A 26,427-nucleotide genomic window follows, 5' to 3' on the forward strand; every position below is an offset into this window, starting at 1 on the left:
CATTGAAAAGTACATTTAAAAAAAAAAAAACAAAAAACACAACAATCTCCACATTTTTCTTCCTTAAAAGACAGATTTAACAAAGACAGATCAAACACTCCGAGAGAAAATCTAAGACATCTTCATATGAATGTAACATTTTATAAATATTCTTGTAGGAGCTCACACAATCCAATTACAAGACAATTTTATATTAAATGCCCAATTATGTCACTCTTGCTCAAGGTAGAAATCACTTCCTTATTATACAGGTAAGCACACTGAACTGAATAAATGGGGCAACAAATGCTCAAGAAGAGAGGCATTAGGATGAAAATGTGGAAGTCATTGTCAAGACCACTTTAACTACCCTATACTATCGTTTTCTCCCCAGCTGTCCCACCAAACTCATACAAAGCCTGACTGGTAGTGATGGAGGAGGAAATAACTCTTTTCATGAGCAAATGTGTGTGTTGTCGTACTAGTGTCTTAATCATAAGAAACTTTTTGTCTGGTTGCTTCTCTAAGCACTAAAACACCTTCGTAACAAACAGTACATTATCAGATTTCACAATATTTTGGTCTGCCTTTCAGCAATCCACCATTTAAAAAGCACCCCAAAGCCCAGTCCACACTTAAAGTTCCACACTCTTGGTAAGCAAAAGAAAACAACCCCAAAACCAAAAACCAAAACCCCACAAACAACCCAAGAATCTTAAATCGCTGAAAGGAAAATTCATGTTAAACATAAGGGAATTAATTTTTATTGCATAAATTAAGGCATCTTGAAGCCAGGCTTATAGCTCCCTGTGGAAAAGGACTCTTCTCATCTTAAGGTGGGCTCAACAACACTTCTGACTCTTTCCTCACTGGAATACAATTCCAGTTGACACTTGTACTTTAGATCGCAAAGTCAGATGAAATTAGTCACAACCTCATGAAATCACATATAGGTTATTTAAGCAAAACAGATTGTATGTGGTGTCTCCGAGTTCCCATCACACTTATTTCGTGACCAGCAGGCTACTGCCTGTTAGGTAGAGTCGAAGTAGAGTTTCATGTTAGGGGGTGCTCTCAAAGCTAGCCATTATTCTAATTAACTCTTCCTCAGCTCTTCCCAATATTTATATTTGTCATTTTTTTCATCCCTTAAAGAAAACTGATTCAATGGAAACACCAATATGCAAATAAACTAATGGTCATGAGTATGAAAGAGTCCTCCTGTACTTCTCGCTTTCCATTTACAGAAAACTCACATATCAATTAAACTCACCTGTTAATTAAAAGCTTGTCTGGAAAATTCCTTGCTAGTTGGAAGCAAAAGAAAGTGTAAAAAGTATCTGAATGGTGACGCTTTGAATTTTAATTACTTACTCCCAGTTTTGTTCGCAATCCCTCAGGTGCTGGCTGGGCAACAGCAAAGAACTGGAAAACAGAAACAAAATTATTTTGTATTTCAAGCTGTGGGGAAGAAAATTTATTGAGAAGGCTTCCAATTTTCTTATCTTGTTTAGATTTATTCTTTATTAATGCACCTATAGGAAAGTATCCACACACAAAGAAAAAGATTCTGGAAGATTACAGCAACTGCAGTAAATAATTGTTCTATAAATTTAATAGTTTCTTTTTTTAACAATATGAAATTTCCTATTGTGTTTCTCTCACAATGGAGAATATAACTATAAAAGGGGGAATAAGGCATATAAGTTTGGGACAAGGGCTGCAATTTTTATCAGATCACTGATTACATATATATATATTAAATTTAATGTGATGTTTATTTTACATGCATCTAAATAGAGAAGACATTAGCAGATTTAATAAAAATTCTGGCACCTGTAGGAATTTGATCCCTTCTCTCTAGCTACCTATAGAATAATAGCTGGGTTCTTTGTCCCTTTTCTTTCTTTTTCTACATTTTTTTTAGAAAAATGATCTTTTTTCTTAACAGAGAAGAATACTTCATCTTAAGAAAGAGAGCCTGTAAACTAAATATGAAGATGGTGGATAGTTTTTATTCTTTTCCTCATCAAGATAATCACCTGCCTTTCTCAAAGTTAAAAAAAAAAAGTTACAAAAACTCAAAGTTTTCCTTTATTAAGGATAAATACCTGAGATTCTGATTTGGATCATTAATTTTTACAACAGGGAAACGCGTTTGTGACATTCTACGAAGGAACTTAAGGGTTTCATGAGGTTTCTAATGAATCTTTGCATGTGAAAAACTGATCTATCTGATTTACAAAAAGATTTACACATTCAGTTCCCCATGAACTGGAATGATGAAAAGACTTGGATTTTTTATGACATACATACAGCATATGTACATCTGTGTAAATAAGTTCAATTATCAGTTAAACTACTCTTGCAAATCAACTTCCGTGTACGTAGATGACGATTGCATGTGCAATTGAAGTAAGTGTGTTCAGATTATGTAAGTTTTCTTTCAAAACACACTTAAGAATGTTTCAAATTATTAAAAAAGCTTTAAAAACAAAACCCTCAACATTTCAAAAGAATATAAATGATAAACAGTTTACTTCCTATATATATATACCACATTCAAATATATTGAGTGAATATACTGAGCAGAAACTGAATATACGTGAACGTGGCTATTCAATTCTAGTACCGGTTATAAGACAGCTAAAGAAGTAGATGCTTCTTTAAAGTGCATTTAAAGGACTGGTAAGGAGAAATAGCTTAGATTCCACTTGTATTGAGTTAATTTCTTCATCAGACGACCAGGATTTTATGAACTGTAACAGCACAAGTAATTTTTGGCTGTTACAGTCATCTGACTGCTACTTTTCTAGCAGCATATATTCAGTTATATATTTAAGTAGAGACTACTGCTTACTCTATTCAGCTAAAAGTTCAGCGTATTTTGCAATCCAGAATTTTTAGGAACCTTAAAAAAATCAAAATACTAAAGAGCAGTAGGAGTGGATGTAGAATAAACCATAAGAAAATTTATCACAGATAAAAAAAAAGAAAGGGAAAAAAAGAAAGGAAAAGCAAGCAGGCCTCTATCATTCATTTTGTTTTGAAGTTGAATATCTTTCAAATGGAGACAATATCTTGTTTACTGCATCCAGGGACTTGAGGGACAGGGCTTATAAGCAGAATTTTACTCGTATTAGAAAATGCTTTGCACCAAGAGCAGCCATGATACATTCAAATACTCGGGCTGAAATTACTGAGACATTTTATGAATCTGTAATTCATAGGAGAATGCTTTATGAAAATTCAAGACATCAGCAGGTCTTATGTAGGTTACTTGTAAATATGACTTTAAAAATTAATACATATTCTTCCTGGAAGGATGAGAATCTTCTCTGCAGGAAATAACAATACCATATGCAGATGAACTTCAACATTAAGGGCTGAGGAAGTATTTTGTAGCTAACACAAAATGTAATTTAAAATGTTTTTATTTAAGAATTTATTCAAATGACAGCTACATCTTCTATTTTTTATCTATAAAATGCCTTCCTTCTCCAGCATGGGATGGAACCACCACATTCACTTTTAAGTGAAGAAAATACCTTTTAAACTATTTTACATCCAAACAGAATACCTATTCCAATGAGAGCAGAATGGGCTGCAGAGACAACAGCATTACAACTAACGCACAAGCATCTAAGATAACAAAGGCGGCAGGATAACATGGACTGTCCAAAGGGATGGATAACATCTATCGCTCATGTTGGTCATCCTCACTGATGCAATGAATAAGTCACCGAGAGTCACAAAATTCTTCTTATTACAAGTAATAATAGCCACTAGATACTTTTATTTCCTCAGTTTTATTGATCCTATGAAATGAGTGGATGATAAAAATTCTTTGAGAATTTTGCCTATATCTTATGCTTATATGTATAGTATGAGGAAATTTTTATGTATCCTTTTCTGTTTATGACTGAGCTACTAAATGAGGAAGAACAGTGGGAAAATATAGTGCAAGTTTTCTCAATGTTTTGCATTGTGCAAAGCATTTAATAAAGACACCGGCTAGAAATAATGGTAAGTTCCTAGGAGAAATGGTGAATGCTAAAGTTCATTTTCAATCTAATTCTTGTAAGTTCTTCTGTCTTCAGCACTACTTTTCTATGTTTTTCACCTTTCTGTACATGAATTCTTGAATTATTCTTCTCTTCATATATGCATTCTATCCTTAAAATTCAGACATCTTTAATAGACAACAGAAAAACCCTAATAATTTTGACTATTTGAATGGAACATTTGTCAGGGAACTAACTCAGTCCCAAATTGCTCTAAAGGTGTTATTTAAAGAGCACTAGCAATTTCGTATCCATGCAGTCATGCTTTTTTGTTATTCTTACTTGTTGGCATCCAACATGGATTCCAATATTTTCTGCATATTACTGTTAATTTGTGCTTCATGGGGAGGGGCTGTTCTTTTCCTGCATGGCAGCAATCAATGACTGCTTCTTAAGAGTTATGAGAGAGAATCCTTTATAAAAATGGTAAATCATATTAAGCTTCTATATGATCCTTGATCTTTTGCCAGTGCGTCTGATCCATTTCCAGAGTACACGAGTCAGGCTATGTGCCTTGGTTAATAAGTAAACAGTTCCTGTAAAACTTCTCGTTTCTCCCACCACCTTAACCCTCCACATTGTTTGAAGAAATCCAGGCTGTATTTCAAACAGGATCTCATCTCTTTTTTTTTTAAGAGAATTTTAGCAGTGTCTTAGGTCTGAAACTTTACAAATGAAGCAAATTTTTTTTTGCTAGTGAAGCTTATAGCAAAATATTTGTCTGTGCACTGAACAGTACGTTATTGTCATGATCAGGACAGATTTTATAAGTCCAACAGCCTCCCTCAGCTCTTATGAGTGAGAAATTTTACTTGCTGAAATGAAGTGAAAGGATACTGCATGTCAGTTAGTATGGAAATAATTTCCTCACTGTTGAGTGCTTTTCTGGTTCTACTCTTGGCAAAAAAGAAAAAATAGATCTGTTATTATGATTAGTAATACTGCCACATATCAACTGACACATGGGCTATAGCTCACAAAACAATTTCAAGTTGCCACTGAATGTTTCAAGTGCTCGAATTAGAAAATTTCAGCTGCTGCCAACTTGTTCTACATTTGACACAACTTTTTGCAAGCAATTATTAATCAAATATTTTATCAATTACAAATTATTTTTGATTTATTGTTTTACTGAATATTATAACTATTGTAACTGTGGAAACTGCTGGCTTATTTCTACATGATCTGCTTCTACATTTCTGTCTGCGGTGGAAGAGAGAAGCACAGGGACTCTTGCTCGGGACAGAGGTGCCTATGCTGAGCTCGATGGGAATACAGCACAGGGGACTCTTTATCAGCTGAACACAGCTATCGTGGGACAGTTTCAGCCTCCTGTATTTCACACCCAGAAGAGTGTGGGATGGAATTTTCCAGGACTGGGCATGACAGCTCCTTCCCAAACCTGGCTACTTTTCCAATCCTGCTAATGAAAGAGGAAAACAAAAATTCAGAATGTGAGTCCCTACCGTAAGCTCGTACACAAGGTACTTCTGCTTTCAGATGAACGCCGCTAAGAACAGGGATCAGGTCACATTTTTACCAAGTGTCATCATGGCCTTTCAGCAATTTGTGAATGTCCAGTTTATATCGAATTATTATGGTAACGAGCTTTGCTAATTTCAAGGATTTACAAATGAGTACAGAATACTTTGTCAGTAGAGAAGAAAGCACAGATCAATAGCTCAGAAGAGGATCTGAGCAGAGCAACAATCATGCTATAAATGTCAGAGCTGAGCAATTTCCACACAAATAAAACAAAGCTGCCATCGGCAAACAGTTTCAGACCTGAAGCGTCAGACTACTGCTGTGTGACTGCGTTACAATCCCAAGGTCACTTACACGGAGAGCAGGTGGTACGGCACTCAGCAAGCCAATATCGCAGCTCTGCCTTTACATATAGTTACTCCCCAGGAAGACAAATCTTAACACTTCAAAGTGACTTCTACACCCCACGCCCCTTTCACAAACTGAAGAGTTCAAGTCAGAATTTTTTACTTAACAACAAAATACAGCTGCTCTCCTTTTTTTTTTTTTTTTTTTTTTGTCTTTTCTCTTCAGTTTGTGACTTTGTCTTTCAAGTAGTGAGAGAGGAAATAGGAAGATATAACATTCATATCTTGTAATTTGTTACAGCCTATGGTTTCATATCCTCTCACCAGAACATCACAGGGGTCTGACAACTGACCAGTCTTCCTTCTGATACAGACAACTGATATGCGATACTGAAAGTATCAGGTTGAGTCTCGCCTGAGTACTGAAGAGCAAATGTGACTCTCAATCTTACAATCTGAGTGTTGTGTTACATAATAAAAGTAATTTTTTTTTAAGGCAGGAAAGCCAGCTATTATAATAATGCTGCTGTCCAGTTTATCACCTCAAAGCTGCTGCTTTTTCATGCAAACTTCTCTATTAGTGAACTTCTGCATCTCATTTCCAACTTGAGACTGACAAAGTGCTGTTCACCTTGAATACATTCATAGTTTCTTTACCAACTTATTTACCAAGTAGCTGACCGGTCTTAGCCTTCTGTCCTACTGTTCAGACCACGTCAAATTAGATGCTCCGTTTTAATGAGATCCCAATACTTAATTACAGTGTCAGTCTCTGGATTCTAAAATATTATTCAGCAATAAATTAAGAATTATTCATTCTTAAAAGAGCATAAAATTTATTCATTTAAAAAATCTCCAAGCCAGCTAAATAATGAATATGACTAACAAAATCATATATTGGGGAATTTTTTCAAAGTTTGCTAAGAGAGTAAATGAGAGATTTTCAGAAGGCTTCAGCACTGAGGAGTTCCCCTCCTGCCATTCCTACCCAGACATTTGAAAGCAGTCAATATCTCACATAATGAGAATATTTAAAAGCGTGACCATTTCTTTCAATATCTAAATGATGAAGAGATTCCTTGAAAACACTGCCCTGCTGACTCCAACCACAATGTTCTGATGTCTTAGGTTAACAATAATTAGATATTAAACTTCAGATGTGATGACTGAACAGCTTTGATGAGCCTTAAATTCATAAAGACAATAACCTCTCCCCTTCAATGTACTCGGTACTTTCTATATGAAATATTACTATAATTTCAGCTGATCTTTCTGAACCATGATGCACATGCAAGTCTTGTAAGCCTCTACTCTTCTACGGGGTAACAAGAGTTTTTTGACATTTAAAATATCTAGCGGCATGACAAGAATTTGTATTTGCATATACATAAATTGTGCCAGGGAAACTAGATGAGTGACAAACCATCAACAACAAGCTGCAGCATTGCCTCTGGCTTTCACATCAAGCATGGCTGGGTAAAAAAAAAGGTTACACGGTTGAGGAAAATTAGCTTGACCAGCACAGCCTCCGTTTTATATATACTCTTTTGAAAAAGAAAATGTATCTTTTAGAAATTACTGCAAAAGAGAAAACTATTTATTACATTCATTTGAAGCCTTTTTGTATTGGCAATCTGTTGAAGGAAAGAAAAAATCCTTCCTGATATGATACTTGACATAAACCTCTATGTGAGGATTTTCTTTCCCATCCATCCCTGACTATCAGCAATAGTATCTCCTGAGGTTAAACCAGGCTGTATGATGCCTCTGAAAGGTTTGTTATAGCTTACTATTGCATCCCACTGGTGCATCTTTTTCCCATCACCTGAAGAAGCAGCTGAACTGTACAACTAAACCTATGGCTAGTGAGGATTAATGTCACAGGAAAGTAAAACATGATTTTGTTTTCATGTGACTGATAGTGCATATATTCCTCAGAATCACAGCAGAGTCCAGAGGGACATTTCATGCAGCTGAAACAAGCAACTCATGCAAACCATCTGCATCTTAAGCACACGACAGACCCAGTGGTGATTTCACAGTTGCCAGTGAAACAAACTCTGATTCCTCCCAGAAAGAGAAATGCTGCTGCAAAACAATGCAGAATATTTCACACCTTGGCATATGAGTCTTGTCAGAGCTGCCCAAAAGAAAACAAGAGCAAAAGAACAAAGAAACTAGAGCTAAAAGGGAGGCTAAGCTAAACATTTAAGAAAAATCCCAAAGCCAGAAATCAATGCACAAAGTAAAAACATTTCCGTTGCATAACATCCTGCTTTGTTTCCAGCTAGTAAGGTCATGGATGGTATGAGACATACAAATTTACATTTTATACTTTCAGCTAAAACGTCTGTACAATGCAAGATAATTACAAGATGTGCAAATAGGAAGGAGATTCCTTTGCTGAAGGTTTTTTTTTCTAATGACGTCAATATTTTTTTAGAATTGCTGATGGGTCCGAACTGAATAATTAACATTACAAATCAGAACTGTGAAGGCTCCCCAGTTTCCCTGTTTCTGCGTGAGGAGAGAGTAACTGCTGCTGGGAGAAGAGAGGTTTATTGTCAACCTATGCACTGCATTTCTGACTCTACAGACTGCACCTGCCCTGGAACCCCTAAAAACCCATCAGACTTAGTTCTTAAGAAAAGTTAAGTGATTTGGGCCAATTCTCATCTCAGTCAACTTAGTAACACAGGATACCCAGGAGGTCGCAGGGTCAGACACCGGCTCAGCAACAAACACTGAAGAACTCAGAGAGAATAGAGTTTTGTGGCTCACCCCTCCCTGAAACTTGACATTTGTAAATGAAGAGCACAGATGCATTTAGTAGACAAGAGAGTTGTCCCCATCTCTTCCTGAAGTGTACATTTTGAGAAGAGATTTATTTTGTGAGAAAGAAGACCTATATTGATGCATGCCTGGTAGGTCATAGCACTTCTCTTTGGCTAATTCCTCAGAGTTCTGTTATATACCTATTAATCAATCATCTCAAAGTTGATTTTATGGTCACAAGTAGCACATTCACATTTCCAGCAATTTCTACAATTATGGAAGCAGCTAATAGCTCAATCCTGAATTTCATTACAGAAAAAAATTAGCCTGATTCTATATAAAAGACTGAACAATGGAGGCTCTTTTTCTCTATATCGCTACATTTAACAAGGTTAAATGAAAGGCAATCTAAGAAAACCACTTTGTTTTACACTGTGGAATTGATGGTCATTTTGTTACATCACCTGTTTGTTTGACACGACCTGAATCTATGCATCACAAGATGAGTTACCGCTGTAAAGGAAGAAAACATCCCCGACAGGCTTTATCAGTTTCAGAGCCTCATATATTACACAAACTTGCTTCTAAGTCTTCTGTTAGGAATTAATACATGGAAGAGGTTTTAGGCTACATTTTCTCTCTCTCTGTAACTTCTTGTAAGTAATTGCTGCCTCGGGTACCAAACATACTTTGCCTCCTCGCCGTTGTGACAGACTGATGTCCACACAGCATATGAAGCCATGGAACTCAAGAATGCCAGAAACACAGTCATGCCAAATTGCCAAACAGTGAAAAATTATTAACTCTTTATACCTCTGTCAAGTCTTTTCAAATCCTCAATGCTGTGGTTATGTTAAATCTTCAAAAATGCAACCAGTTAACAAGTTTTAGTTATATTTCTATATAATACAATATATTTGACTGTTAAGATACACTGAAGATTTCTTTTATGTTCTGTAATTTGGGCTACATAATTTGGGGAAATGCAAATATGCTTCTATCAAGCACTTGACTGATAACTCCTTACCTGGATGCCTGTATAATTGTATACAGGAAAAAAAAAATTACCTTACTAAAGTTTCCGTATTTACAAGTCAGAGGAAAAACTTTCTGCCTAAATCTTGCAGTTCTACGTTAAGTTGCGCTGTAGTAGCTGACACTTTTGAGGTACAGGCTGTCATCAAACCCATCAGCCATTTACCAACTTAAATGAGAGAAACACAATGATGTAATTACACAGAAAGCAAACAGGATAATCTGCAGTGCTTATGGCTATTGCTTTGTTCTGTACTCTGCGAGCTCCTGAAGGTAACAAAAGCTTTAAAGACATGGTTTATTACATTAGAGCACCCGTGTTCATGAAAGCTTTCCGCTTTAAGTGTTTCATGCAAAAAACACCTTTGTCAAACAAAGGAAGTTGTCTTTCACTAACAAACTTATAAGAGCATCCGTCAAGATGCTCCAAAAATTAGTTGTTTTAGCCATGCTTCATGACTAAACTGTGACAAAGGAAGGGAGGAACATCTACGCTACCTAATCTTATACCCAACAGAAACACCTAAATTAACCATTGGGTCCCCTGTACAGCAATAAAAAGGGTGAAAGAGCCTTAACTTGGAGATGGCTTTACTTAGACTTCCCCAAACTGCTTCAAAATCATCTTCCTCACCTGCCCCTGAGTATACAGACAGCCAAGGACACAAGCTGCCTATCTTGGGAACATCAGTTGCATTCCTAAAACTAGACAATTATGGCTACCTGCAAAACTCCCATCATATTATCTTTCCTCATTCTTGACGGCAACGCTAGAAAGCGAGAGCTTAGGGCAGTGCGGCACTCATGCAAATTATACCAGCCGTGCACACGTCTTTACTTTGTCAAGATTGTTTCTTAGCAAAGCATTACAATATATTCCTTCCATCTTCGAAGCCTCTGTGTTCTCAGTTGTTATTTCAAATTAACCTAGATATGGAGATTAAACAACCATTTGGGAAAAAGTGCTAATCAGAGGGAAATAACATTGTCTAGTGTTTCTCAGCCAGAGTGGCTTTGGTGAGGATTAAGTCTATAGCACAGAAAACGGAGATGACTCTTAGCAATAAGAAATGAAACCATCTATTTTCTGTGACCTCCTACAATAAACAAGGCTTGAGCACAGCAGCTGTGAGAATCCCCTGCATATGCTGGCTGATGGCAATCCAGGGCTGACTTGATTTCAGGCCATATCCCTTGTGAATGACTGAAAAGCTGGCTCAGTCATTTTGTGGCCTTATTCCAGCTGCCAGGGTTTATCTCCCCAGTCTTGCAATCCTTTATGCACACAGCTCTCCATAGGAAATCCCGAATAAAATTTCCCTCATCACCATAAAACTAAGTGCTGAGAGTATACTTTCTCAAAGGAAAGTCAAAGGAAATAGACTTTAAAGCCAAATAGAAACGGATGAGGGGAAACAAAACAACCATCTGAGGCTCTAGAAGTTGCTGCTGCTTCTGAGATTCAGCAGCGATCATAAAGGTCAGAAAGTTGTTTGAATCTGTCATCTCACAAGACCGGAGACAGCGGAGGATCAGGTATCACTTCTCTGTATTTCAGCCACTGGCAAATAACACAGAGAGGTCACTCGGCGTCCCTGCAAGGGCAGATAGAGGCTTCCATCTCAAGAAAAGAGATGTGCTTCACTTTAATTGCTTTGGAGAGTCCTAAAGTGCCTTACTTGTACTTGGATCAACGCCACCGTTCATACAAAGCTCAGCTTGCTTAAAAATATAACAACTCACATATTCAATAAGTCAAATGTCTCCTTCCATGGCTGCCTCCATTCCTGCATTACTTACAAGAAGTGCTCGTAATAATATTTTAAGACAATTTATAGAGCTTTTTAGATTTTATTTTTTTTTAAACTGTGTTTTTCAAAAGAGAACATGAATAATCAAAGCAGAAATAATGAGTCGAATCAGCAAACGCAGTCATTTCTATGTGTAAAATTGTTTCGAATCAGAAATTGAAGTTATATTTATACTAATGACAACCTTAACATCCTAACAGGCTCCAATTTTTGCATAAAAATGATACATTTTAAATATCAAAAAGCTTGATGGGAATTTTATACTCTGTTTATGTTAAAGCAAAAAAGTGAACTTAAAGTAATCATGTAAATTGAATGATAATAAGAGTTCTTTAATATTTTTAGACTACTTCAAATGAATAATTTAAAAGGCATCAAGCAAAATATTTTATTAACATAAAGTTAATGGTATATTTTTATAGTATCTGATTTTCAAAAATTTGTACTAAGGCATTATCATAATCAGCTCATGTCAGTAGCATGCCATTTCACATGCTTTTATTTTTGACTAGAGTTAATGCACTCTCCGGCACAGACATTAAGTCTACACCTTGTTCCTGAGCTATCACTACTGCCTTTATTAAAATACTTGCAATTTTTTAACTTTTACACAAATCTGAGATAAAGAGGACATTGCTCTGTGAATTGAAATTTCTGCTAAGATGTATTCCGATGACAAAATCAAGGGCACAACAGTGGGAAACTCCAGCACACTCAGACAAAGGGATAGAAAATAAAAAGGATCAGCAGTGTACGTGTCACAAAACACATACTATGTGGCGAAACCAGGATGACTGTAGAATATTAGAGATTTCCTCTTTATTCCCTGGCTAGAAAAAGAAGAAATCCACCTTACTCAGTGCCAACTTGAGGGCAGGGAAAATGATCCCACTAGAATAACATTTGGGTCCCGTTTCAAAGTACTATGTTTTGCAAAACAGAGAGGTACTCTTATTACCAGGGGGCAACACTTGAAATGCGATTTTACTCCCACAGTCAAATGTTCATACTGGCTGCAGAAGCTGTCTGCAGGATGGCTACAACCTACAGTAGGTTTCCAGCATCAACAGTGGAGACCACGCAAAAGCAAATATTTCCTTGGCTTGGCATTTTCAGGTTCTCTTAGGAGATGAAGGTCATGACACTCACCATGTGGCAGATGCGGGTTTGTAAAACCTCACAAAACCTACGGTTAAACTACATTAAAATCCACAAAGTCTATACCATGTTAAATTTTATTAAAAATTAAAAAATATATAAAAACCCTTTGTATTTCTTCTTCTTTCTGCCCAAATAAAGGGCACATATAAAACTCTTGTTCTATCCAGACAACTCTCACCAAAAATCAACATAACACTGACATTTATTTCTCCATGATTGCACTTTCTAATGTCCATTGTTTTATTATTTACTCCAAAATAATTCTTTATTATTAACTCCGATGATAAATATACCACCTTCTAGAACTGGATGGAGCTTTGCCATCAGCTCTGCTGTAAATAAATAGAGTAAGCTGAAGTCAGTCGTGTAACATAATGAAAGACTAAGCAATTGCAGACTTAGGGCTATGGAAACAAACTTGGCATGTTTAATTACCCTTATCAAAGGACTTGATACTTTGATAATATACTGTGTAAAAAATGCTGTAACATTTGAGAATAGTTTGAATTAAAAATTCCAATTGATGGTTTGTCAAAATAAAATCTAAAAAGGCTATGAGGGTGAATATGTAGCCTCATGAGTCTTCTTCAGTACTTCAGTGTCTTAATAATCACGCAGTAAACATTTGAAGACCCCCAAAATGTTCAAATGATTAATTTAAAAGAGAAGCAAAGCAGGAAGATTTTTGAATGTGGAATCCTATGACAAACTTCAAAGATCCCTTGAAAAGGGAACACTTTGTGATGGAAATATTTTTCCTCAGGGGTTTTCTATCACCATTTGAAATTTTATATGCTTTCCCCATAATGTTTTGCCCATTATATTACCATCTTCTCTACAGCAGCAAGAAAATCATTAAAAGATGAGAAGATGAATAAAATCCACAAAATTGCTTGGTCTCACAAGTTCTGAATTGGGGAAATGCATGATATTTTTTCACTCAAATGGAAAAATTAACTGTCTGCAAGGATGGCATCATCAAATTTAAGGCAATAAATCCTAACGCTGTGGTGATGTTTATCCAAATTATGCATAACATAATAAAGCTTTTTTATTTTATTTATAAAAAACTCCAAGATGTGCTCTGGAGTTCCACATCTCTGGCAGGAAAATTTATCCCACACAAAGACTTAGTTCAATATCTAAACATTACCTGAAACACCTTGCTTAGATTTTGAAATCTCAGAGGACTCTTTGCGGAAACTGCAGTTTCCTAAATATGCATCTTGTGTTGGTGCCTGTCAGCATCCTTGTATTGAAAACATGTCTATGAGCTCATAAAAAAATACACAGACACGCCCCAGGTCTCGGTTCTATCACTCCTATTACAGAAAACAAAAATGAAAAACCCAAAATCCTAAACCCAAAAATAAAACAACAAAAAAAGAAATCCACAACCATCATCTTGTGTTGCTAGTAAACAGAATAGTTGTCAGACTTTAAATACTTGAGCTACTTGAAGCTATTCCAATTCCTATTCAGTTTATCAGCAAATCTAAAGTAAGTCATAAACGAAAGGAAAATGAAACACAATGAAATATCTATAATTTCTGAAGTTGAGAATTTTCCTATTATAGTCATGTCAGAATCTTTTTTTCTTTTTCTAATCCAATGACATGTTACATTAACATCAATTAATCCCTGGAAGGAACTACTGAGTGAATTTGTACATTCTTGTTTCCTAAAATCTTTAAACCCAGACTGAATGGATTTCCAAAATGTACTATTCATAAAAATAACTCGTTCCTTTTGTACAGGAGTAATTAGATAAAGACCTATCTCTGTGCACAAATCTAGAAATCAGATTACATGACCTTTCTGAAAAAAAAATCACGTATTTAAGTCCATCAAAATGATGAACAAAGCATGCAGAAAAGTGGAGTCCAGAGAATGCCTCATTCATCATACGCTCGGCATTTTCATGGCATCTACGGTAATTTGTGAAATACGGACCAGTGAACGTGTTGGGAAAGGACTGTGATGGCTGGGGAAGCGTTGCTGAACTGGAATGAGGCTGACAAGTATATTAACTTTCTGGAAAGGCTGGTAAACATTTGTGGAATGAGGAGAAGTCTTTAACATGTTCCAAAGGTGACTAACTGTGAATATTTCAAAATGGCGCAAGTAGAATAAAACAAATGACCTTTCACAAAATTTCTTCATATATTAAGAGACGTAAACGTCACAAATCAAGCCTGTGCTCTTAAAACTGGGCTCCAACGACACTTAAGATCCATGCTGAGGGAAAACTTTCATAAACTATCATGAAATTATGGAAATTTAAATTCCATAGCGAAAAACCCCACTTTCATTTTACTGCTGCAAAATGTTGATATTTCAAAGTTCCAGAGAGACACATATGCTGTCAGGGCTGGTTGAATGGCTAACCCTCTCCCTGCCCCGCTCCCCCCCAAACAATTGCTATTAACACATTGTTCTCTTTTGAACACTTGGTTTATTCGGAGCCAGTAACAACCACTCCTCAGAAATCAAAGATGGAGAATGTCTCGTCTCCTTTCAGTCCTGCTGAGAAACTCTGTAACACTACCACTCCTTGAAACAACAGCTACTGCCAATTCTAGACATACTAATGCCAGAGAAAAGAGAAAAATAGATCAAGTAACATAACTGCCCCTCTGACAGTTTAGTGTTCTATTTAATCATTGTCCCTTTGCCCATGAATGGAGAAGAATCAGGATTAGTGTCTCCTCTGGAAATTCTGGGAAACTGACCAAATCAACTGGTCTTGGTAAATGTTTCTAGAAATGTTTTATGACTGACTCAAGCGTCACTGCCCAAGACTGCAAGCAAAGCCTTGATAATCTAGAAGAAAACAATTTAAAATTATTCTGACCATCTTGCTTGTGAAATCAAATAATTTAAAGCCAGAACTGCTTTTCCCTTCTTTACTTTTTCTTTCCTTTGAATAAGACAAGATCCTCACTAGGAGTGACTGTGAAAGACATTGGTTTTGCTTGAGCAATTAAGACAAAAATATCGTTTTGGAGTGTGAAGATGACCAGTCTTTGTAAATCAATTGGAAGGGCTCATTAGAGATAGAAAGCTCAATGTCAGGTCTCCAGAGGAGATGCACACACAGGTGCATGGAAATGGTTTGGTGGCCTTAGTTCTTTACTGTTTAATGCAAGTAGGCAGGAAACAAGAGCCACAATTTACCGTGGCCTCCATGCTGTGGTTATTTTCTGCTGAACAGCACAGAAATAAACGCTTTCATATGTATTTTTGGAAGTAGAATTCTTACAGTGGTAAAATAACTGTAATCAAGAACAAGCTGAATATGGAGTGTAGGAGGATAAGAAAGGTTTTCAGGGCAAGAGGGTCCTGCAGAAGACAAGAAAGTCTGAAGTAAATATAATATTTTAAATGAAGCTTTACAAGAAACTTCCAGATTCAAAAAATACTCTTTTGGGGTCCGTGTGAGAACATTTATTGTGAGATGCTTCCATGGATATTTTTGGGGGTATTCTCAGCTATTAGTGGATTTATTCAACCTTCTATGATTCTCTCATTTGAATTAGAAAGCCATCACCAGTTAGGATAATTCTTCATTGCACCTGCACCTACACAGAGGAATAATTCCTTATTGCTTAATGCCAAGATGGAAACATGTTGGTGGCCTAGATCAAGAATATGTCATGTACTGGAGGAAGTGATTAAAACTATAAAAAATAACCAGCAGACAGCCAGTCAGATAGCAAGGATATATCTGAATGCTAAAATCCACATCTGCTTCCTAGACTCATCCAAATATGATGATCAGATTCAGGATTTTGGCTCAGTCTCATAAACAAAAATGAATTAAAAAGTAAAAATGTTGACAGAAATGGTGAGCATACACATTTATTCTCATATAGAAGATTTTATACTATTCCTTTACTCCAGTAAATAGTAAATAACTCTTCAAAAATTCTTTCTCTGCACTGTCAATACAATTTCTCTTTCTGCCATGAATAAGTACGCACATAAATAGTCTTTATCTACTGTGTACTTAGAGCACTGTGGATGCACCATCCGTGCTAAGGACACTTGACATAACTGAACTCAAACTACCTGCTAAGGATTTTGTTCTTTGTGTATACATCATTCTGTAATGACTCAAACAAATTCCTGCCTCTACAGTGTTTACTTAAACAATGACATTTTTTTCACAGACTGAAATACAATGCTTCAGTCTTATAACAAGAATTAGTGAGGGAATAATAGCAGTGCACATACAAAAGGAGAACAAAGTACTCAGATGTTTCCTTGTATGTTTTATTTTCATCCATCCAACCACTACATGAAAACATCCATCTATGTACAAACACACTCGCTCTATCTGAAGCTTATATGAGGAAATCAGTACAAAAACCAAATACACTGCATTATTGCGTGAGTTTTTGTCATAGTGTTAACTGTACCTTTTTCTACTTAGTGCTTCTTTTAACTCTTAAAGGCAAGAATTTTCATTGAGTAATATTCATCTGGACATCAATTGCAATTTCTCTGTCTTTCCTTATGATATGTTACTATTCAATTCAAAAACTTTAATCTATACTAAAATAATGCTTCATCTGTTGATTACAGTCCCAGGAAGAATAGCAACAACAATTAAGGGAACAATAATTTAAGGGCAAGAACAAATGGAATTACTATGTATTGAAATACTGTACACGGAGATGTCTATCCATTGCAGGTGTAAGAATAACTTTCCATTCCCGCTGCAGCAGTGTATGCTCACTGGGTGTGAGGTGCATAGCTTGATGGGCAACCCAAAAGAGTTGCTGTTTTGTTTTCCTTCCAACCTTCACTTAAACCTTTACGCTTTTTATTTTTTATATATATTTATTTTTACAAACAATCAAGAAGTCGCTACTGCTTCAGCTGCTGATTATGTTGAGATAATGCTGATGGATTGTGTCTCATAATATCCTTGTGCCCTTTACTTTGTTTCTTATCATAGCTTTATAGTTAGTTAACCTTTAAGATCTCTCGGACAAGGGCAATTTTTTTTCCTTTGTCTGTTTGTACTGAATAATGTGGGGTCCTGATTTGTGAGTAGGCCCCCAAGTGTAATGATGTAATACAAATAATGAATGAAAGCACCTAATTTTTAATTTAAAGAAAAAAAAAAAACTTGTCAAAAGTGATTACTAATTTTAGACTTGTCAACCAGAAACAGCTGGGATCTCATTTTAGGAGATCCCAAGCATCCACACTCTCTGTTAATTCAAGTGCAGCTGGAGTGCTCAGATTGAGCACCCAATATCCTCAGCCCCAAAATTAATTGAGGATTTTGAAAGTGCTGGCTCAAAATATTAGCACATTTTGTTGATTATCCTTTTGAGGGGCCGTTTTTTCTGTATTTTCCGTGCAAGGCAAAGAGGCTGTCTTTTCTTCTGTTGTCTTTCATAATTCCTTTCATTTTAAAAGGACAGGTGCAACTTAAGTCTCTGCTTGAGGATATCTAGAGAATGAAGCAACCTACACCTAAGTATCTAAAAGCACTTCTCTCTCTCCCTTATTACTCCCCATGCCATTCTCTGTCCACATACTGGGAATCTTCCAACAATTTCCTCCAGCAAAGAGAGCTGGGACGGAGCTGCCTGGGATGCGGCTGGTGTTCTTGGATGGTCAACAAAGGGTGCTAATGGCCATGGCAGCTGGCTTTCTCCCCCTTGAGGCTAAACATTTTCCCTGCACTAACTCCACACTTGACTGATCCAAAAGCTGACAGCTGTGAGTTTGTCCTGAAACCATGCTGCAGTAACTGCTGCCATTTCACAATATAACTCTACTTTCTCATGTGGATTTAGTGCCAAGTACACAGCAGTTTGTGAGCCACGCACTACAGAAAAAAGCTGAGAGAAACAAACACATTTCATTTCGGTCTACATTACCAACATTTTTCTTTCCTTATTCCGAGGCTATGAGCTAAGGAAGAGCGCATAATAAACCTGAGGCATTTTAAAAGATACGCCGGTAAAATCTGCTTTTGCATGAGCGACAAATAGAATTACAGGGTCTAATGGAGATTTAGCTGGATTAGCTCTTAACAGAATATTGTATTTCATTAACATTCACGAGCGTGCTTTTAGTAATTTTCATTAGGAATGAATTGAGAAGAGTTTAGAGGGAAGTAAAACTGGAGGATACCTCTCAAAGAGTGCGTGTATATGCGGTAGTTTGAAGTAACTCAAAAGTTAGTGCAGTATTTTGCAGCTCCTGATTCTTGTTCCCATTATGCAGAGCTGGATGCTATACTTCTACTTTTCAGACCAATGAACTAAGGAGAGCAAAGTAACTGAAATATGCAACCTAAGTCAGGAAATTTGTAGACAGTAAAGTCAACACATGCAGTACGTGTGTGTGGTACAGCGTAGCAACAGTTGTCATTTCACAGCACTCCCTTATATTTCTTTTTCCATTTGATTTCATTCTCACAGCCTGATGTATAATCACTTAAAGCTAAAAATTCAGTCTGAAAATAAACACCAGGGATAAACCCGGCGTAATTACCAGAACCACTAACTACTCTCAGGAACTCCAGCATCTTTGGAAGTCAAGCCTCTTCTCGCCTCCATGCCTGCACATGACCTCGAAAGCCCAGGGTAACTACAGGGGCCACACCTGACATTTCCAGCTCCTGATCTCAGCAGCCAATTCGTTTTGAAAGCTAAAATTATTTTCTCTCTCTGAAGTTCTTATAATAGCTTATTTGTGAAAAATACCAGTCTAAATCGATTCCTTGAAGCCAAAATTCAGGGCTGAAGAAAATACGCATGCATTCATCACAACAATATAGCACTGGAAAAAGCAATATTACTGTAACGAATCTGGAACAAACAATGAGTACTGGGAGGGGTGGAAAACAGACTGCTCCATCAATGCCAGAAAGATTTCATGCTGTAAGACTGTGTTGTTTCTGGTTTTTTCACTCTGCCTTTTTTTTTTTTCTTCTTTTAAGAGCATCAAAACTAATTTAAATAAGAAATGTGAATGTTCTCGTGCATTTGATACTTATGTGGCACATTTTTACTCTTCTGATACTTCACTAAACATTAGGGAAAGGGTGGTGTTGTTTTTTGGGGTTTTTTTTTGGCTACTAAAGATTCCACAGTCACTGTCCCCAGAATCCAGATTATCAGCAGAAGAGCTAAAGGCTCAGAAGGCAGCAACGCTGACTTCTCCACACTGCTCTCAGCAAAGTACCTCAGCCTTGAAGGTCTCAGCTGCAACAGAAACAGGGCTTTTCAAACCTCCCCAGCTCAAATGGTCTTTGTACTCTCTTCTGAGACTGTCAAAGGATGTTAATTATATCTGACTATAGCCCAAGGCTTGGGATGTGAGCACTTGCCCATTAGGAATGAACTTGCACATTGCCCCAAACCTCTACCAGCTTTGTAACAGTAATGAAGAAATAGAAATCCTTACATTTCTACCTGTCTCTTGTCACCAAGGTCTCTCTAAACATTACTTCACTGACTTCATTTTATTTTCAGAATAGGATAAGTGTGGGGAACATTACTATCTATATGGGAAAGATGGAGTGAAACGCTCTGGGCTGCTCCAGCTGGAGGGGGTGCGAAGAGAGGACAGCAGAGGCTGGTGGTGTTCAGCACAGAAACCAAGTGTCCACATTCTCTCATTCTTTGTTCTGACTATACATCCACACTGACATTGTGAAAACTGCTCTGAAAATGGACAAAGCGGGGGTGAAAGGAGACTGAAATTTCTGTGGAAAGAGATACATTTTGATCATCCTACTTCAGGGCAAGAGAAGCCACGCAATGATACTCAGAGTGACCTCTGGAGGAACCTACTGCATTCAACTGATCCTTCAGCATCCTCTGAAGACTCACCAGCTAAGCCCCTTATCGTTGAGTGCTGTGAATGATCCCCAAAAGACCAACCCCACCTATCTTAAACTTCTCCATGTCCTCCTACTATGGAAAGTAGCACAAGGAGAGAGAAGGGAGATGGCTCCTCAGCTGTCAGCTTACTTTTCCTTACATTTCCAAACCCACCTCTCTTCCCAATAACTACTTCATCTCTTCCGCTCTCTATTTGTTCAGGAAGCTACCCAGGTTCCACTCCTTCACAATCTGTCTTCTAAAAGTCATTAATTAAACAATGATTCTTGCTTACATGTACCAGTTTAGGAGAAATGTACTATTTTCATCTCCGATTAAATTATCAATATGTCCATTCTACACTCAATTTTGAGCAAAGAATCACAATTCTGAACCAAAAATGAAACCACAACATAATGCAACAGTTACGCATCATTTATAACTGTAACATTTTCTTAAAATTTCCAGTTGCTTATTATATAACATTGGATATTTGAAGGATGTGAAGAGGGCTAAAGAGAACGTAGCAGCCTTGTCTGTTTCTCTCCCTTCAGTAAAGTCAGAGAAAGGGACCGCAATCACAGTCTATATCTTGTCTTTCTGGTAATTCATTTTCATAAAGTACAGTTTTGCTGGTGTGCCTAAAAAGTAACCAACAGAGAGATTTGTTGTAAAGCTGAATTAGGAAATGGATGCTTTTTAAAAGGTTGAATAAGGAAAGAAATTCATTCTGTCATTTCAGATCAAAGTAGGATGTAGCAAAAGGAGCTGGATTTTGAATTGAAATGAAAAAACATGACTGACTGGTAAAATTATTGAAAATACTGTTGATTGAGAATGCATTCCTTTTGCTGTTCACAACACATTTATAAGCAGGCTACTTTATATGAATCAGATCACAATTAGTGGACTCTGGGTGAGAACATATCTCAGCATCAGAGTTGCTGATGAGTTATTTATTTTACTCTGAATTATTCATGATGTGCAATTGGTCAGCTAAAACGACGGTATCACTTTTGTTCCCGGTGTAGACAAAACACTTTTAAGCTAAGAACAGAAAATATGCCTACTCATGTGTGAATATCTTTGCTTGTAAGTGGTTAGGGCTGTTTTTATACAGAGAACAGTCGCTCCATCAGACAAAGCAGTTTAAAAATAGCCAACAGGGCAAAGAACAGAAAAACCCTCTTGAATTCAAATAATGTTTGTGAATTTTTTTCAGTATTTTATCAGCCTTGTTTGCAATTTTATATGTAATTACAAAATATGAGTCCTAAAAAATGGGCGACGTGTGTTATTTAGGGTTTTTTGCTAGATGAAACATACCATCAGTAAACCTTGAGAGAAAACTTTATAGAGCTAACCTTCCTTTTTACTTTTTTTTTTTTACTCTTTTTTATTAACTTGAGTTTGATTTTGAGAACTGTGAGTCAGAAATCTCCTTCTCTATAAATATTATCACCTGCGGATTAACTATGGCTCCGCTAGAGTCAGTAGTGATATTGAATACACTGATCTAGCCAGGCACTTAAACATACATTTAATCATTTTGCTGAAAAGATTACTATTGGCTTCAGTAGAAAGCTCTTCTTGCTATATATTGGAACCTAATCTTGAAGTGATGGTTAGACAATCTGGAAAGTAATGGAGAGCAGCTCTGTTAAACCACCTCCGTGCTCCGTGGCACAGGATAGAGGTAAGAGCTATCAGGCATTTCCTTCTGAGAGCGCTCAGGACAGAGCAGAATGGCAGCATTTAGGCTACTGAGGTGTCAAAACTGGCATATTTTATCAGCACGTAAATAGATACCTATATTGACTTCCAAGTTGCACATACAGTCCTGGAGGAATTTATATCCCTTCTGCGTAAGAAAGGATACAGGCAGTCCTTGTACCTTAACACCTGGGAACTTAGGAAGTGATAAACCTTTGTGTAGAAAGTAGAACGCAGCTGATCAAAAAATAATAAATTGTGTACAAAGTATGCGATTAAGTCGTAATTTTGTATTTCACCTGAGACGTGAAAGAACTCATCAATCGCAGACTCGCACACATACGAAAATTTTCCATCATGTTTATAGAGTGCCCTCCTCAAACACTGTCAGGTATCTGGACCCAGGTTCTAGAACAGACAAATAGATCAGACAGACTATTACAGAACATAAGTAAGTTTCTAATCCATAGGAAAATACTACGGGGGAAATCACATGTAAAAATTCCAGACTGAGAACAAAATGTCAGAAAGAGAATCAAGAGGTATAGATGCGAGAGTCTCCTAACAGAATGAATGATAAAGAGTTGCAGAATAATGAATGCATTTAACTGAGATATCATTCATAACTGATTCTTCCTCATATATGGACAGACATGGATGTGCACCTCAATGTTCTGCTACTATAGTTACTCCCTCTGTAGTAAGTATATAAATGTATATACAGTCTCCTTCCATGCTTTCACAGTACTAGTTCAGACCATCACAAAAACTATCTTATACTCTTCTCTGCTACTGAAAAATTCCAGTTTAGCACTGAAAAATAAGCCAAAATTTAAGCAGATACATTTCTTCAGTAGTTACTTTAAAATGGATATTTTTTCACTTTGTATTGTTGAAAACAGCCTTGGTCAATCAAACACAGTTTCCTTGTTGCTAAGTCTTGATTGCTTCCATGACAACAATGCTATTTTATAGCAAGAATACCCTCATATATAATTAAGATACAGGATGCTATATGCGTGTTTATATTGAATTTAAAAGGTAACTTGAAGAACTCATTATGTTTCTTCAGTTGTGGTCTCTGAACGGTACTGTTAAATCATAAATATTAAGAATTAAGGTAACTTAATGTTCAGTTCAGTAAAGGACCTGTTTGCGTAACTGCTGTTAAAGCTATAGACTCTTTTATTTAAACAGCACTTCATATGACTTATCTATTATTTGAAAACTGCAAGTGACAAAAATCCAATGATAAACAAAAATAAATAAAATAATGGCAAAAGAAAGAGAAAAAAACCTAATCCATACATGAAAATACAAGCGTATTAAAAAATGGTAGTTGCTACCACGGTATGCACCTTGTATTTCTTAAAGCATTGCAGAATACCTTCAAACACGTGGACTCTATCGTGTCCACGTGTGCTGCATGCAGACTCTGCTGCCAATAAGTACCTGCAGCAAGATGTGAGCTTCTCCTGAGGCTTCCTATTGGAAGCTCGGTGTCAGACCTAACTTCTTTGCTCCTGAGAATTTAACTCGTATTCAGAGTTACACATTTTTTTTTTTTTTGCACTACAGTAGCGATGTGACGATACGAAGAATATGACACAGAAGAATCCAGAGTTAAAAAGTAAAATAATTTAACAAATGCACAGCACATGCCTTATTCATTATGCTGAATCCAGCCCTGCAGTTGGGCAATGCATACACTAATTCTCTATTAGAAATGTGATTCTACATTCCTCATTTAGAAAATAGTATTAAAATATCAAGATGTTTGGCTAAAAAAGCTTTCATACCATTTTGAACTTTCCTAGTATGTTTTTAAAAGCACAAGATAATCCTTTTTCTCAGCTATTGTGTTTTATTCTGTTGAGGGTTGCTGGCTGAAAAACGTTGTACCTCCCTTTAAACTTTTCCATATAACTTGATTAGACAGCAGTAATCTCTAATGCTTTCATGTGCAAATTTAGGAGTGACCCGGAACAAACGAGTTTCCTTCATTGCCATAGCAACCAGGACGATGGAAGAATGCCACTCACCAGGCAATGCAAGGCAAATTTCATCTCTTTGATGTTAATTAACAAATTGCTTTCAGAAAAGTCAATGCATTTTTCTTCTTTAAATATTTGTGATAAATTTTTAATATGTCTGAAAATGAAAGAGAAATACAGAAGCATTGGCTACTGAGAGGTGAAGTGTGGACAACTACCTCTGCAGATAACCCACCCACCATTGCTGCGACAGCAGCAATGCACCCAAGGAAGGGTTTGCATCAACTGGCTTCTCATAAACCACCTTAGGTGAATCCTGGAACTTGGAGTTAAGGACCGATGCCTCTGGCTAGTTCAAACCATTTCTAATACGATGTGGGCCCTGCTATAAGAAAGTCATCCATCTGTTTTGAGTTTCTGGCATGAAAAAATACCAGGATAATATACCGAAAATAATTTGTAAGGATGAGGTTATAAGCATATCCTAAAACATCGTAATGTTTTTAGCGTGGAAACCACTTCTCACACACATATTTTGTTTGCATAGTTCTTAGGCTACTCGTTACTGCTCTTTCACCTGTTGCCCTAATGCTTTACAAGAATTATCGCTTCATAGCACAAAAGGAATTGGTCCTCATTTAACTGTTAAGAGAAGTCTTGAAAGTTGTCAGACAGCCAAAACACACCAAAAAAAAAAACCATCAGAGCTCCTGCTGTGAAGGAGTGTGACAATTCACTGGTTAAGATGCTTAATTCAGACTCCTAACCAGAGAATGTTCTAATCAGAAGCTTTGGACTCGCAGCCTCGTGAGGTCCCTTCCAGCCTAAAACATCCTATGATATTATGATAGGATGCTGTGAAGCTGGACACAAGAAACACTGTGAGATGTCAGATATTAAGTCAAAAGGTGAAGGAACAAGAAGCAAGTTTAAATAAATCCATGTTTTTGATGTCGCTAAAAATTCAAATTACATTTACCTGCAGCTGTACTGAAAACAAGGCTCTGAGTGGAGACTAAAAGGCAAGTTTCTAATCCCAAACAATGATGCATTTATAGCACAAAAACTTCCCTTCCCTGAAACTTACAGATTCCCCTACTTCAGTTCTATCTTGCACCTCGTCATCAGTTAGGAATTATGTCATAAACACCACAATATTGTTCTAAAGTGCGTTGCACTGAAAGAATCTCCTTAGACGTCAATTAAAAAAATTACAGAATAATTTCCAGTTATTCTGTATTTCTGTATGATCTTATTCAACAAGCTCACTTTTCAGCACAGCAGCAAAATTATCTAATTCACCCTTGCGTTAGCTACACTTACTTATACAGAAGATAATTTTACAATCCAAGTCTGTATCTGGTGAATTGCCAGGTATTGGCCCATAACTCTCCTTCAAGCAGGGCAGATGGTAAGAGTCAATGATAAGATACATATAACATCTTGTACAAAGATAATGGACTAAAAAAGCTGGATATTTGAAGATGCATGAGAACCTTTGTGGTCAATTCAATGGAAAGAGAAAAGCCAAATGTAAAAAGCTTATCCAAATTCTAAAATAATTTTCTAAATCAGAAATTCTATGGTATTACAAATGAGCTTAAAGAGATTCACTTTAACTCTGTATCCCCAAAAACCAGTTAGATTTGAATTCACCATCTGAAGTCCAAATCCTCTTTGTATATAGTGATATGAAAAACAAATTTTCCAACAGGAATTAAATTACTTCCTGAAGAGAATAGGACAGTTTAAGAGACTCTGAACGTGTTGCTGTCATTTGCTCAGACTTCTCTCACTTAATATTTCCTTTTTTTCTGCTATCTCTTTTAAAAGCACGAATCTATAACAAAACAACTGTATTTTAACAAGATCTCCTGGTCAAACAGCTTTACCTGTTTTCTAGTAGACAGGTTTTCAGCATTGTCTTTCCATAATGATTTACATATGGAGACTTGTTTTCTAAAAGATATATAATTTCAGAAAAATATGACTCCACATGTGAAAGTTGGGGTTTTTTTAGCCATGTGAGAACGTGTCACTCTTATCTGCCAATTAAAGACTGGGGCAGGGCGAGCAATCATGTTTTCTTGGAAAATTATGAAAATATGCATATGCAATACAGTAAACAGAATTAAAATAAACATGAGATTTTGAATTCTGTTTACTGGAAGTGGCTGGCTTAACTGTACCACCGCTCAGCCTTGTATGTG

At 36.6% G+C, this 26,427-nt stretch overlaps 1 protein-coding gene across 1 annotated transcript in view; it reads right to left on the bottom strand.

The window, feature by feature from the left end:
* The window catches only part of TENM2 (teneurin transmembrane protein 2), a 961,638-nt gene that overhangs the window by 705,067 nt on the left and 230,144 nt on the right, over positions 1 to 26,427 (bottom strand). Inside the window, exon 3 of the mRNA XM_054079360.1 lies at positions 1,354 to 1,404. The gene's annotated coding sequence lies outside the window, so the exon portion shown is untranslated. The remainder of the gene's footprint in view (positions 1 to 1,353; positions 1,405 to 26,427) is intronic.

This window comes from Cuculus canorus, chromosome 14 (genome assembly GCF_017976375.1).
Source record: "Cuculus canorus isolate bCucCan1 chromosome 14, bCucCan1.pri, whole genome shotgun sequence".
Taxonomy (NCBI): domain Eukaryota; kingdom Metazoa; phylum Chordata; class Aves; order Cuculiformes; family Cuculidae; genus Cuculus; species Cuculus canorus.